Raw genomic sequence first — 13,269 nt, forward strand, 5'->3', positions numbered from 1 at the left:
GCAGGGGTGGGGAAATGCATCAGTGGAAGCGGGGGGTGGAGCTGTGCACACGTCGGGGCACCCGGGAGGCGGGGGCGCGGCGCAGGAGCTTGGGGGGAGCCCTGCTGGCCTTCGCCTGCACCTGCACCCAGAGGAGCCCCCAGGTGGGACCCGCACGAGGGGAGGCGGGCGGCTGTGGTTTGGACCGTGATCGGGAACGACCGGGGCACCAGGGAGCCGCGGGGTGAATGGGAAGTGGCAAAAGTTGATTTTTATGGCAACACAGCCCGTGCTCAGAGTGAGAAGGCAGGTGGCAGACGGGAGGCTGCGGAGCCTGCAGCCTGGGGAACTCCCAGGGAAGTGGAAGCCGTGATCCCGCAAGGGTGCAGCGGGGGCCGTGCCCTGTGGGGTCCCCTGCCCCCTGCTCTGCTGCCGCGGTGGGGGTCTCCCTGCCTGCGCCGGCGTCCGGCCTCTGCAACCTCTCTGCCTGCCCCGGTCCTCGTGATTTTGTTTTATTTTTATTTTTATGTTTAAAGATTTTTATTTATTTATTTGAGAGAGAGAAAGAGCACCCCAGGTGGGACGGGCAGAGGGAGGAGGAGAACGTCCCGCGGACTCCAGGCCGCGCGCAGGGCCCGGTGTGGGGCTCGGTCCCAGGACCCCAGATCGTGACCTGAGCAAACCCGAGAGTCGGTGCTTGACCGACTGAGCCGCCGGGGCGCCCCGTCCTGATTTACCCTAAAACCGTTTCCAGCCCCGGGGTGCGAGTGGAGCCGGCCACGTGGCCTGGGGTGGGGTCGCGGCAGCCCTAGAGCCGCTCTGAGCGGCCTCCGCACCCTGGGCGCAGCCGGAACCGGGCGCCTGCCCCACCCACGCCGGAGCGGGTGGGGCCGCGCGCGTGCCTTGACGCGCCCTCCGGTCCCGACGCGCCTCCGAGCCTGCAGTCTCCGGAAAATGCTGGCACACGCGTGCAAGGTTGGCACCGGCGCGCCCCTGGACGTCCAGCCCTGGAGCGGGAGCCGCGGGGCTCCTGTTCAAGTGCTCGGCCGACGGCAGGTCTGGGGGCCGGAGGCTGCGATCCCGCCCGGCGCCCACGGGGGCCACGGCCTGCCTGCGGGGCCACCTTCTGCTGTTCGTGCCATGAGTCACTCGCCACCAGAGCACTGTTCCTCCAGCTACGGGGCGGGCAGGTGGGAACGAAAGGCCTCTTGCTCGGCTCGGTGGGAGGACGCGGCCTGGACCCTGAGAACCTGATTTTGAGGAGGAGGGAGTGGGAAACCACCATGGAAGGGGCGAGGGACGCGCTCTCCCTGCTGCAGGGGCAGGGATTCTGTGGGCCCAGGGGGACCCCGTTAGGCTTGGATGCCACTTGTGTGTTGGGACCCGCGGTGGCTGGCTGTGTCCCCGGCCGGACCGTCTACCCCGGGCCTCCCAGGTCCCCCAGCTGCAGAGGCCAGGAGAAGACAGGGAGCCCAGGTGCCCCCGGAGGCGCCCACGGGAGGGGCCGGTCCCAGGAGCCTCAGGGGCAGGGGGTCCCCACGGTCCTCCAGGGGATGCCGCTCCACTGTGTGCTGTCACTGGGCTGGTTTTGCAGGCTTAGCCACCCCCGGCACCAGACCGGGAATCCGCTGGGCTCGGTAATACCCCGTGTTGGCCCCCTGGGGGGCCCCGTGCCTCTTCCCTCGTTAAAAGCTCCGAGGAGGTCCTTGCGTAAAGTCGAGCATTCCTCACGTTTGAGGTGGCAGCAGCTGCCTCCCCCGACCCCGGGGACGTCCCCACACCCCAGGCTCCTTCCAAGGCCAGGGTGGCCCTCCTCATCACCCACAGTGGCCGCTGGGCCTGCCTGGGGGCCTGTCCCGGCTGCCCAGGGCTCTCGGGGACCCAGCCCTCGGGCGCCCGGGGCGTTGGGGCCTCCTCAGGTCCTCCCCCGGCACCTGCCTTCCCGCACATGGTCTTGCGTCTCGCCCAGATCCCCACCCACCGTGACGTCCTGGAGCTTCCCCAGCCTCGGCAGCTCTGCCTGCATGCAGTGGCCCCGGGCACCCAGGCCGGGTGACCCCCCTCCTGCCTGAGGCACGTCCTGGGGGGTCACAGCTGTGCTCCAGGTGCTCAGGGTGTCAAGGCAGCTTCACCATGGTGGGGCAGCCCTGCACCTCCTCCCTGAGCTCCTCCCTGGGTCCCACCAGCCTTCCCAGCACAGAGCCAGCCTACGGCCTACGGAAGGGTAGGGGCTAAGCGTGGAGGGGGACCGGGAAGAGAGGAGGACCAGGGGTGGAGGAGGACCTGGGGTGGAGGAGGACCAGGAGTGGAGGAGGACCAGATGGGGAGGAGGACCAGGTGGGGAGTAGGACTAGGGGTGGAGGAGGGCCAGGGGTGGAGGAGGGCCAGGTGGGGAGGAGGACCAGGTGGGGAGGAGGACCTGAGGTGGAGGAGGACCAGGTGGGGAGGAGGACTAGGGGTGGAGGAGGACCAGAGGTGGAGGAGGACGAGGTGGGGAGGAGGACCTGAGGTGGAGGAGGACCAGATGGGGAGGAGGACCAGGTGGGGAGGAAGACCAGGTGGGGAGGAGGACCTGGGATGGAGGAGGACCAGGTGGGGAGGAGGACCTGGGGTGGAGGAGGACCAGGTGGGGAGGAGGACCAGGTGGGAAGGAGGACCAGGTGGGGAGGAGGACCTGGGATGGAGGAGGACCAGGTGGGGAGGAGGACCTGGGGTGGAGGACGACCAGAGCTGGAGGAGGACCAGTCAGGGAGGAGGACCAAGTGGGGAAGCAGGTGTAGGGGTGCGCAGCACCCACTCCTGCCCGGGGGTCACTACTGGGGCACCCCTGGGACCCTCTACACCACACATCGTCTCTGGGCAGGTGTCCTGATCTCAGCCACCTGCTGCCCAGCAGTGTGAGGAGCGGGGCTGTCCCTCGGGGTCAACTCTCCCTTGGGGAGCGTGCCGGGAGGGAACAGCATGGGGTCTGCTGGGGGCCCCACGGGACGGGCAGGGGGAGGCTCCCTTCCGGGCTTGGGCCCTGTCAGCCTGGGGGGCTTCAAAGGGGGGCAGATGGGCCCAGGTGAAGAGACTGGTTTTCGGGCCCCCTTCCACCCTCACCCCTGTTCCCATCTCAGCCCCTCAGCCCTGCCCCCTCAGGGCTCACCCTTTCCCCTCTCCCCCATCACCCTACCCTGTCAGGCCTCACCCCTGCCACCCCTCGCCCCTCTCCTGCGTCTCTCTGGCCCAGCAAGGGCTCTGGGGCACTTAGAGGGAGCCTGTGCACCCCTGGCAGTTCTCCGGGGCCAGGCTCCAGGACACGTCTCTGCCCCCCCGTCCTGCATGGCCATCTGGACAGGAGGGGCCAGCCGTCCTGCAGGGCCTGGGCACTGGGCGGCCTGCCCCGGGGTCGGGGCTTTAGATGACTCACCGGTGAGTCAGGCGCAGGTCAGAGGGCACCAGACGCTGGCCTTCCCCAGGAGGAAGGGTGTTGCTACTTGGTGCCTCGACAGACCAGCACAGGCATTCCAGTGAGGGGGAGAGGGATTTCCTTCCTTCCTTTCTTTCTCTTTCTTTCTTTCCTTCTTCCCTTCTGTCTGTATTTCTCCTTAAAAAGAGTTTATTTATTTGACACAGAGAAAAAGAGAGAGAACGTGCAGGGGGGAGGTGTGGAGGGAGAAGCACACTCCCCGCTGAGCAGGGAGCCCGATGCAGGACTCGATCCCAGGACCCCGAGATCACGACCTGAGCCAGAGGCAGACGCTTCACCGACGGAGCCACCCGGGCGCCCCCAGAAGTGTTTTATTTCTGAATGTCAATATAACTGGCCTATCACCCCTCGTGTTTCATTTTACACATTTAAAAGAATAACTGGGCTTTGCCAGGCGGCCAGAGAGAGCGCAGAAGCCTGGGCTGGCAGGGGGCGGTGGGCGAGCAGGGCCGGGGGGAGGGGGGGGGGTCCCAGGGCCTCACCGCCCCCTCCCCGCCCCCCCGCAGCCACCCGGGAGCCCGGCCGGCTGGGAGGAAGGAAGCCAGGCGGAGTGTGGGCCTGACCCCTCCGGCTGGCCGCCCCGGTGCTCTCCTCGGGGCCCTGGCGCCGGCCCGTCGGAAGGCCGAGCCGGGAGCTATTCTGGGAGCCCGTGCGGAGGCCCCGGGAGCTCCTTATAAGGCCCCTCAGCAGCGAGTTGCCATTCCCAGCCCGCGGGCCGCCCGCCACCCCGCCTGCAGCCCGACCCAAGGGTGCAGAGGCCCCGCTGGCCCCAAACCACGTCTCCCTGGGGCCCGACTTTCTCCTGTCCCCAATGACGCTCTCCCAAGATTTCAATGAATCCGACCGACACCTTGGCCTTGGGGCCCTTGGGAGAGAAGCGGGGAGCAGAGCCGGCCGTCCACATCCTTATATGATGAAGCTCCCGGTCGCGGCTGAGTCACTGGTGTGTGGGGACTCGGCCATGGGAGCCAGCGGTTCTGGTTTATTTTTAGACACTCTTATCGGAGCACCTGGGTTAGACCCAAAAATACGTGTATTTTAATAGTTCAAAAATATCACTTTGCAGCAAGTCACGCTCCGGGGAGACAATGCCCAGCATGATGTCTCCCGAGGCCCGCGGGCCTGTGCTTCCTTCCCGCTCAGCCGTGCAGCGACCACGCGGACCCGGCTCCGTCCCGTGTGTCCCCAGGAGGACACACACCTGCCCTGAGCCACCCTGTGGTTTCTGGTCGCCTTCAGCGGGAATTGGGCGAACGAGCGGATGCTAGAAGCGTGAGGCCAGGACCAGACTTTAAGTGACTTTTCCCCCCTGAGGGCTTGTGCCAATGGCATTCAGGGTCAAGTGAGCAAACGCAGCGGCGGGCGAGCAGGGAGGCCGGGCTGCCTTGGAGCCCTGTGCCCGGCTGGCCCGTGTCGCGGTTGGTGGACCCCAGCGCAGCCGCCCGCCGCCTCCTTGCCCGCTGCAGGTGGCAGGCCCAGGAAGCGCGGGGAGACAGGCCCGAAGGTCTTGCCTCCCTGCCCTGGGCGGAGCCCCTGGGTGGCCCTCGGGTCCCCAGCCCAGCGCCCCCGGCACCACCAGGAGCCCGTTAGGACGCAACCTGGGCGGCTGGGCGGGGAGTAGCCGCGGCAACGGCCTTGCCCCCCCAGGACGGCGGAGGCCCCAGCGCAAGTCCCCGGAGAGCCGGGGGGACGCCGCGGGCTCGTCCTCAGTGAGCCCGGGAGCCCCGCTCTCCCCGGCCCCAGGCTCTGCTCGGCCGGCCCCGCGAGGCCCATCCGGACCTCGTCCTACAGCGCCCGGCCCCTGTGTGCGGTGCTTGGCGCCGTGGGAAGAAATCCCAGGGTGGTCAGGATCCGGGGGTGCCATGCGGCGCCCCTCACACCCTCGCGGGCGTCAGTGCCTCGTGCGATTCGGCAGAGAGCACACCGGGGAGAAGTGCCCCTGGCTCCGCCGGGGATGTGCCTGTGAACGTGAGCCTCACCTGGGCCAGGTGCCGCTGCCGGGGACGGGGTGCCGACAGCTCGGGCCGTGTCGGGGTTCCGGGCACCCACCAGGCGTCTCCACGATGCAAATTGCGCTGAAGCTTCCTGCTCGGACTGGAGAGTCAGCGTCCCTCTGCAGGCTCCACATTGAAGGTCGGGTCCCACCCGGTCCCTCCGCAGCAGCCCCGACGGAGTGAAGGTGCGGGAGCCGCTGCGTGTGCGCTCATGGGGTACAGTGCCCTCTGCTTCGTCTTGCTGTTCTTCTCAGATGCCCTGTAAAAACGTGTTATTTCGGGACGTCCGGGTGGCTCAGCGGTTTAGCCCCGCCTACGGCCCAGGGCGTGACCCCGGGGTCCTGGGATCGAGTCCCGCGTCGGGCTCCCTTCATGGAGCCTGCTTCTCCCTCTGCCTGTGTCTCGGCCTCTCTCTGTCTCTCATGAATAAATAAATAAATAAAATCTTAAAAAACCCTTTTTAATTTAAATTCAGTTAACATTGTATGTTATTTAATTCGATTAATTAACATAAAGCGTATTTCAGAGGTAGAGGTCGGGGATTCATGAGTCGTGCTCATGGCATCAGGTGCCTCCTTTGCACCCGTCCCCCGGTTCCCCGTCCCCCACCCCCTGCCTCTCCAGCGACCCTCAGTCTCAGTCTGTTTCCTGTGATTAAGAGTCTCTTAGAGTTTGTCCCTCTCTGATTTCATCTTGTTTTATTCTTCCCTCCCTTCCCCTCGGTTTTGATCCTCAGTTTTGTTTCTTAAATTCCACACACGAGTGAAACCATATGATGACACAGATGGCCACCAGACACTTGGGAAAATGCTCCACATCACTTAAACACACACCAGCAGCACGTGGGACCCGCCCCGCCCCCCCCCCCCCCGCACGCCCGTCAGGACGGCCACCGTCGGGAGGTGACAGGTGCAGACGGGGGTGGGGGGGGCCTCGAGGAGCCGGACACGGAACTGCCCTACGACCCCGCAATTGCACTGCTGGGTACCGACCCCGCAGCCCAGAGGCGGTGAGCTTCAGGGGCACCTGCACCCCACGTTCCCAGGGGCCGTGTCCACGGGGGCCGCGCCGCGGGAGGAGCCTCGACATCCACGGACAGATGCTGGAGGGAGGAGACGTGGTCCCTGCGCACCCCGGGTGTCACTCGCCGTCAGAGGGGGGAGATCTCGCCATGTGAGATCCCTTTAACCACTGCCTTGTAAGGTGAGCGGCGCGGCCACAGCCCTGCCCCCGGGAGCCCCTCAGCCTGCAGCTGCACGTGGCGGGGTCCCTCCCCGTAGTCCCTGTATGTCCTGGAGCCGGGCATACAGTAGGTGCTCAGCAAGGGTTTCAGTGGGAGTGAAATAGAGGCCGCTGTTGGTGAGAAGCTGGCCTTGCACGTGTTCTGTCTTTCTGGGGCCACCACTGAAGGGGGACACGGTGTGGGAAGCCCCGAGCCTCAGGCCCACCCCGTCCCCCACCCGCAGGGAGGTGGTCTGAGTTACACGATCTCCTCCCCAGCCACCAAAGGGGTCCCGGCAGGCGCAGGGCAGGGACCCAGGGTCCCAGGCTGCCCATGCTTGTCCCCGGCAGGCCGGTGTCAGTCGGGCGCCCTGGGGTGCCCAGTGCCTTCTCACCTGCTTTTGTAGGAACATTTCACACGTTCTTCCCCTTGGCTGTAGGGTTGGGGGGTGGTGCTGGGCCTGCGTTGGTCCCACCTGCTCCTACCCCATCTGCAGGGTGATGTGGCCCTCGGGTCTGCACCGCCTGCCCCTGGGTGGCCCTCACCGGGCTCCTCAGAAACCAGCCCCGTCCCACCCTCCTCCCTCCCAGACCGCTCTCGTTCATGGGTTCCACCGCTGCCACCGCGCACTGTCCCAGGGGCCAGGGACGGCGTGACCGGGGCCCGCCGGCAGGGTTCAGTTGCAGGTAGCGGGGTGGGGGGTACCACCATCCGGGTCCAAGCAGGGAGAGGGCAGCGCCCGGGCAGCCGACACAGGGCCCAGAGACCGTCCCTACAGATGCCGGGCATCGGCCTGGCACTGGACAGCAAAGGCGGGATCCCAGGGCTGTGCTCCCGGGTGTTGGGGCTCGGGAGTCACAGGACCTGGAAGCAGGATCTGGGGGCTTTGCAGGCTTCCTCCGAGTGGAGGGGGACCTTCTGAGGGTCTGAGCGTCTGCTCGCCAGTGGAGGAGGAGCCAGGGAGGAACTGGCCAGGTGGACATGGCTCAGGAGAAAGGGGCTGGGGCATGGGCCGGGGTGAGGGGGTGGGAGGGGCAGGGCGGTCAGATTCAGAAGGACTAGGGAGATCCGGATCACGGTTCTCTGATGGACGGCTGGGGTATGAGTGGAGGGAGGAGGGAGGATGAGGAGAGGGTGGAGGGAGGAGGGAGGATGGGGAGAGGGAGGATGGAGGAGGGATGATGGGGAGAGGGTGGAGGGAGGAGGGAGGATGGGGAGGGGGGAAGGAGTATGGGGAGAGGGAGGAGGGATGATGGGGAGAGGGTGGAGGGAGGAGGGAGGATGGGGAGAGGGAGGACGGAGGAGGGAGGATGGGGAGAGGGAGGACGGAGGAGGGAGGATGGGGAGGGGGGAAGGAGGATGGGGAGAGGGAGGAGGGATTAGAGAGGGGGGAGGATGGTGGGGAGGAAGGAGGAAGGATGGGGAGAAGGAGGAGGGATGACGGGAGGGGTGAGGGAGGATGGGGAGGAGGGAAGGAGGATGGGGAGAGGGAGGAGGGATGATGGGGAGAGGGTGGAGGGAGGAGGGAGGATGGGGAGGGGGAAAGGAGGATGGGGAGAGGGAGGAGGGATTAGGGAGGATGGTGGGGAGGAAGGAGGAAGGATGGGGAGAAGGAGGAGGGATGACGGGAGAGGGGGAGGGAGGATGGGGAGAGGGTACAGTGGTCCCAGCGGGCTGTGGGTCCCACAGGCTGTAAGTGACCTGTGCCCCCCCCCACCCGTGGTCCCTCCCGGTGCCCCCAGGGCGTGGCCTGCTGCCTCCCGTGGTCCTCCCGGCCCCGCCGCCCGAGTCCCCCCTCCCCGCGCCCAGCAGGCGGTGCCCTGAGCTGACACCTGCCCCCAGCGGACGAAGCCCTCGGCCCGGGGTCTCCGAGAAGCCCCCAGAGGCCGCGGTGTTTGCCCGGAGGCGGAGCTCAGGTTAGAGACGCCCCAGGCCCCCAGATGCGCGGCCCGGCGTCCTCGTGGCTATTTCTGAATCACGGGCCTGCGTCACCCCGACCTGCCCCGGGGCCCTGCGCTGGCCGTGACCGCGGGGGAGCGGAGCTGGTGCTGAAAGCCGCTCTGTCCTCCGCGGGCCTCGGCCCCAGGACGGCACACAGGCGCCTTTGTTCTCCAGCCGGGCCCGAGGACCCCTCCTCCGGCTGGCGGCCCGGGCGTCGGGGGGACGCGGCGCAGGCCGAGGGCCCCTCCCCAAGTCGTTGCCCACGAGCCGCCCAGTCCACCCGCCGGGGCCAGCACCTCGCCGTGGGGCCGTGCCCATCTGACCCCTGCCGCCCAGCGGGTGGGGGGCCGCGACCTGTCCCGCCAGAGCCGCGCAGGACGGCTGGAGGCGCGGGCGTGGCCGTGGGCCCTGCGTGGACGGCTGCACGGTCCCTCCTTTCCGGCCACTCGTCCTTCCCAGGTCTCAGCAGTTCCTCGTTTTGCTCCAACATCACGAACGATGAACACGGCATCGGGCCCCAGAGATGCTGCGGCCGCCTCGCCCCAGCCCCGGCCCCCGTGACCCAGCCCCGACCCTGGCCCCCCCGCCTCCCCCCACCGGCCTGACTCAGAACCCCTCCCCCAAGCCCGGGTCACGTCCTCCCTCGGCCGCCCCCCGGACGCCCCTGCTGCAGGGCAGCCCCCTTCCGGCCGGCCCCTCGCACGCAGCTGCCGGGGAGCTCACGGATTCAGGGGTCAAGCTCCGCGGCACCATGTTCACCCAGGGGTGAAGCTCCTGCCGCGTGCAGGTGCCGCGCTACACGCTGAGGATGGGGTGTAGGGGGAGAAACACGCGGAGCTGCCCCCGCAGGACACGCTGTAGGGGGGCGGAAGTGACAGAGGGAGGGGGACCCGGTCATCTGCTGCAGGCCCAGAGGGGTGCTGCTGGGTGCCGTGCAGGACAGTGTGTGAGCAGGGCTGGGTCAGCAGGAGGAAGGCCAGGGAGACCCTGGGGCAGGGGTCCAGGGGAAGAACAGGGGTGGGGGGACAGCACGTGCAAATGTCCTGAGGCCGGAAGGAGGGAGCATGGGAAGGAGGAGGTCTGTGAATCCGCGGAGCTGCCAGGCCGGGGTCCCCGGAGACCCCGGGGTGTGTCCTCAGCAGGGCAGGCCAGCCACTGGGAGGGCCTAGGGACCCCGAGCTGGTGGAGGCCCGATGGCCGGCAGGCGGGGCCAGAGCATACCTGGTCCAGGTGGGGGTGTCGCCAACGCCCAGGTGAGTGGGGTTTGGACCAGGTGGAGGGGCGGGTGGGCAGGTGCGCGGAGCCCAGCAGCCTCTAGAGGACGGTCGGGGACAGGGGGGTGCAAACACGTCCATGGCAGGGTCTAGGCCGAGCCGCCTCTGGGCCTGGGGCCCCCAGGTCAGGGGCAGCTCGTGAGGCCCTGGGGTCCCAGACACGCAGGGACACGCAGGGACCCCCGGCCCCCCATCCAGGCTTCGTCATCTGTGACGTAGGGGTGACGACCCTGCACCTCTGGTCCTTCAGGGGACGTCTGATGACGTGAGGACAAGATTCTGGAAGCCCTGGGGCATGTGGGGTCACGGCAGGAGCTGAACCCCCATCCTGACCCCGCGTGCAGCCCCGGGAGCCCAGCAGGGCCATGGCAGGTGGTGTCCCCGTGGGCGCCGAGCCCGGGACCCCGCATCTCAGAGACACCAGCGCGGCCAGGCTCCTCCAGGAGGGGCGGGGGGGGGGGCAGGGTCAGCTTCGGGGCCGGCGACGGGGACCACGTCTGGCCAGAACGCAAAGACCCCTCTGCTCTGGAGACCCCGTGGCAGCGTGGACCCAGGGAGGCACCCTGCTCGCAGAGGGACGTTCCTGCTGCGACAGGAGGAAACGGCGTCAGGCCCGGGGATTTCTCGGCGGAAGGAATAGTCGTGTCCTTGTCACGGAACGCCAGGACGGGGACGTATTTTCAGGTGCAACTGGCCACACTATGGCTCGCGGCTCTTCGAAATGCGGGGTCCTCCGGGATCCGCGCTCGATGGCCTGGGTGGGGGCCGCGCTGTCACCGCGACTCGCGGGAAGGACGCCGCTTTCCTGCGCGTGCGTTGCCGGCGAGGCTCTGTTCGTCTCTTGGTTCTGGGAGACCGTGAGCCTTCCGGGCGGGCGGCAAGGTCGGGGGGCCCCGGCGTCCCCCGGCGGCTCCCTCACGGCCACGGCCGGGACATTACTGCGCCCCTTGCGGGGTCCCGTGGGGTGCCTGACCTCGGGTCGACGGGGTCTCCGTCCTCCCAGGCCTCCCAGCTCCTCGGGCTTGGGGACCCCGGTCAGGCGTCTGCAGGACGGTCCCCGGGACACCTGCCCTGGGCAGCCCCACGCACGCCGGCCGCCCCGGGAGAGGCTGAGGAAGGCCCCGCACGTGTCAGAACCCGAGGAGCCATCAGTAAGCTCTCGGGGACCCTTGAGGCGCCGCCACCCTCCTCCTCCCGCTCCCGTGGCCCTTCCGCTCACCTGCGGGTTCCCTGCCCGGCGCCCCTCTATCGGGGCGCTGCCCGCGGTCTGGGAGACGGTGCCCCGCCCGCCTGAGCCGTCAGGTCCGGGGTTTCCAGGCAGTCAGCACACGCGCGGGCGCGGGGCTGGGGCTCGGGATCCCGCTCCAGGAGGACCCCACGCACCCCTCCCCCGAGCCCGGAACCCCTGGCCGCGCGGCTGCGAGTCGACTTTTCCAGGGCGCCTGCCCTCGGGACCGCGCAGCGCATGTACGGCCGAGGGGCGCCGGGGGCCACGGGGGCGGGCGGCCTGTTTGGCTCCCGGTGTCGGGGGCTCTGGGCGGCTTCCGGGTTCTGCTCTTCCCACCTGCACTGGCCTCAGGGGCCCTCCGTGACCTGCACTGACCTCAGGGGTCCTCTGTGACCTGCACTGGCCTCAGGGGCTCCCGTGACCTGCACTGGCCAGAGGGGCCCTCAGCGACCCTGCACTGGCCTCAGGGGCCCCCGTGACCTGCACTGGCCTCAGGGGCCCTCTGTGACCTGCACCGACCTCAGGGGCCCTCCATGACCTGCACTGACCTCAGGGGTCCTCAGCGACCCTGCACCGACCTCAGGGGCCTTCCATGACCTGACTGACCTCAGGGGCCCTCCATGACCTGCACTGGCCAGAGGGGCCCTCAGCGACTCTGCACTGGCCTCAGGGGCCCTCTGTGACCTGCACTGACCTCAGGGGTCCTCTGTGACCTGCACTGGCCAGGGGTCCCTCAGCGACCCTGCACTGGCCTCAGGGCAGTTGGAAATGCTTCTCTCCCAGGGACCTGGGAGCACCGAGGGTGGGGGTCCGGGGAGGCCTAGGACCGAGGGGCAGCAGGGCCGAGGGACCTCACGTGGAAGCCCAGGCTTCCGGGGAGAGCAGACCCTTCATCTTGGTGCGAGGCTTCCGTGCACAGAGTGAGGACCCCTCGGGCCCTGGCTTCGCGTCCTCTCAAGAGCCCACTGAGGGCTGAGAGCTGCAGGGAGGCCACACCTGAGACCAGGTCCCCAGCACCGCGAGGGTCCTCCCTCCTCCGGTCAGCAGGAGGCACTCGTGCAGACGCCCGCAGGCCCCGGGGCTCCTTCCAGGCCCAAGGTCCAGAGGACAGGTCCACCTTCTCCCGGCACCGTCCCCTGAAGGGCCCTGGTGGGTCAACACGAACACAGCAGGGCCCCTCGTTTCCCTTGCACACGGGGGTGCGGTTAAGGGAACAGAAGTGCTCCCCTGAGGCAGGACGGAGACCTGGGCCCGTTTTGTGGCTCCGTGTCCAGTGGGGCCGAAGGTTCAACACGATGCTGTGGCCACAAAGACAGAAAAGCAGGGGCGGGGCTCGGGGGGAGGCGGCTGTCGCTGGGACGCCCAGTGCAGGCCGAGGACGCGCCTCTCCCCTCATGGTTCCCTGTGCGCCCGGTCATGCCCGAGGCGCGGGGGGACAGGGCCACGGGGGCAGGGGGCAGCCCACAGCACCCACGATGTGCAGGAAACGACTTTTCTTTTATAAAGAAGAATGTCTCTTCCACAAATGGAGCTGGGAACACTGGACAGCCTCGTGCAGGAGACGGCCCTGGGCCACTTCCCTCACCAGACACAGAGGTAGGCTCGGAACGGACGGAAGACCTAAATGAGACAGGGATCCGTCAACACCCAGAGGGGACACAGGCAGCAGCCTCGGTGGCTTCGGCCGCAGCCGCCCTGGGTCGCCGCGTCTCCGACGGCAAGGGACGCAGAGGCACACGTGAGCGATGGGGCCTGACCGGGATCACAAGCGTCCTCACAGCCGAGGAGCCAGTCAACAGAACCAAGACGACCTGCGGGGTGGGCGGGGATGCTTGCGAGCGTCTCCCCCGCCAAGGGCTGGTGTCCGAGATCCACGAGGAACTTCCCAAACTCAACACCCGAGAGACGAACAATCCCTCAAGAGATGGGCGGAAGACGTGAGCAGACACGTGAGCGGAGACCCACACGGGGCCCAGGCACGCGGGAAGATGCTCCCCGTCCCTCGGCGTCAGGGACACACACCAGCACCACGTGGGACCCCCCACCCGGTACTCCCGTGAGGACGGCCACCGTCGGGAGGCGACAGGTGCGGGGGGGGGGGGGTCAAGGAGCCTCGGGCCTCAGGGCTGGGGGACGGGGTCACCGGGGACAGGTGTTGA

At 68.0% G+C, this 13,269-nt stretch overlaps 1 long non-coding RNA gene across 3 annotated transcripts; it reads right to left on the bottom strand.

Moving 5' to 3' along the window:
• Nucleotides 1-3,978: 3,978 nt before the first annotated feature.
• LOC125754129 (uncharacterized) lies at nucleotides 3,979-11,753 on the bottom strand. Of its 3 annotated transcripts, none has more exons than XR_007407580.1 (3): nucleotides 11,659-11,753; nucleotides 5,431-5,704; nucleotides 3,979-4,461 (listed from the first exon to the last, which is right to left on the bottom strand). It is a non-coding gene; the product is annotated as an uncharacterized LOC125754129 (long non-coding RNA). The 3 variants fall into 3 exon arrangements; XR_007407579.1 differs by lacking the exon at nucleotides 11,659-11,753 and adding an exon at nucleotides 11,102-11,652; XR_007407578.1 differs by lacking the exon at nucleotides 11,659-11,753 and adding an exon at nucleotides 7,062-7,817.
• Between the last annotated feature and the right edge of the window lie 1,516 nt (nucleotides 11,754-13,269).

This window comes from Canis lupus, chromosome 31, assembly GCF_003254725.2.
Source record: "Canis lupus dingo isolate Sandy chromosome 31, ASM325472v2, whole genome shotgun sequence".
In the NCBI taxonomy this organism is placed as follows: domain Eukaryota; kingdom Metazoa; phylum Chordata; class Mammalia; order Carnivora; family Canidae; genus Canis; species Canis lupus.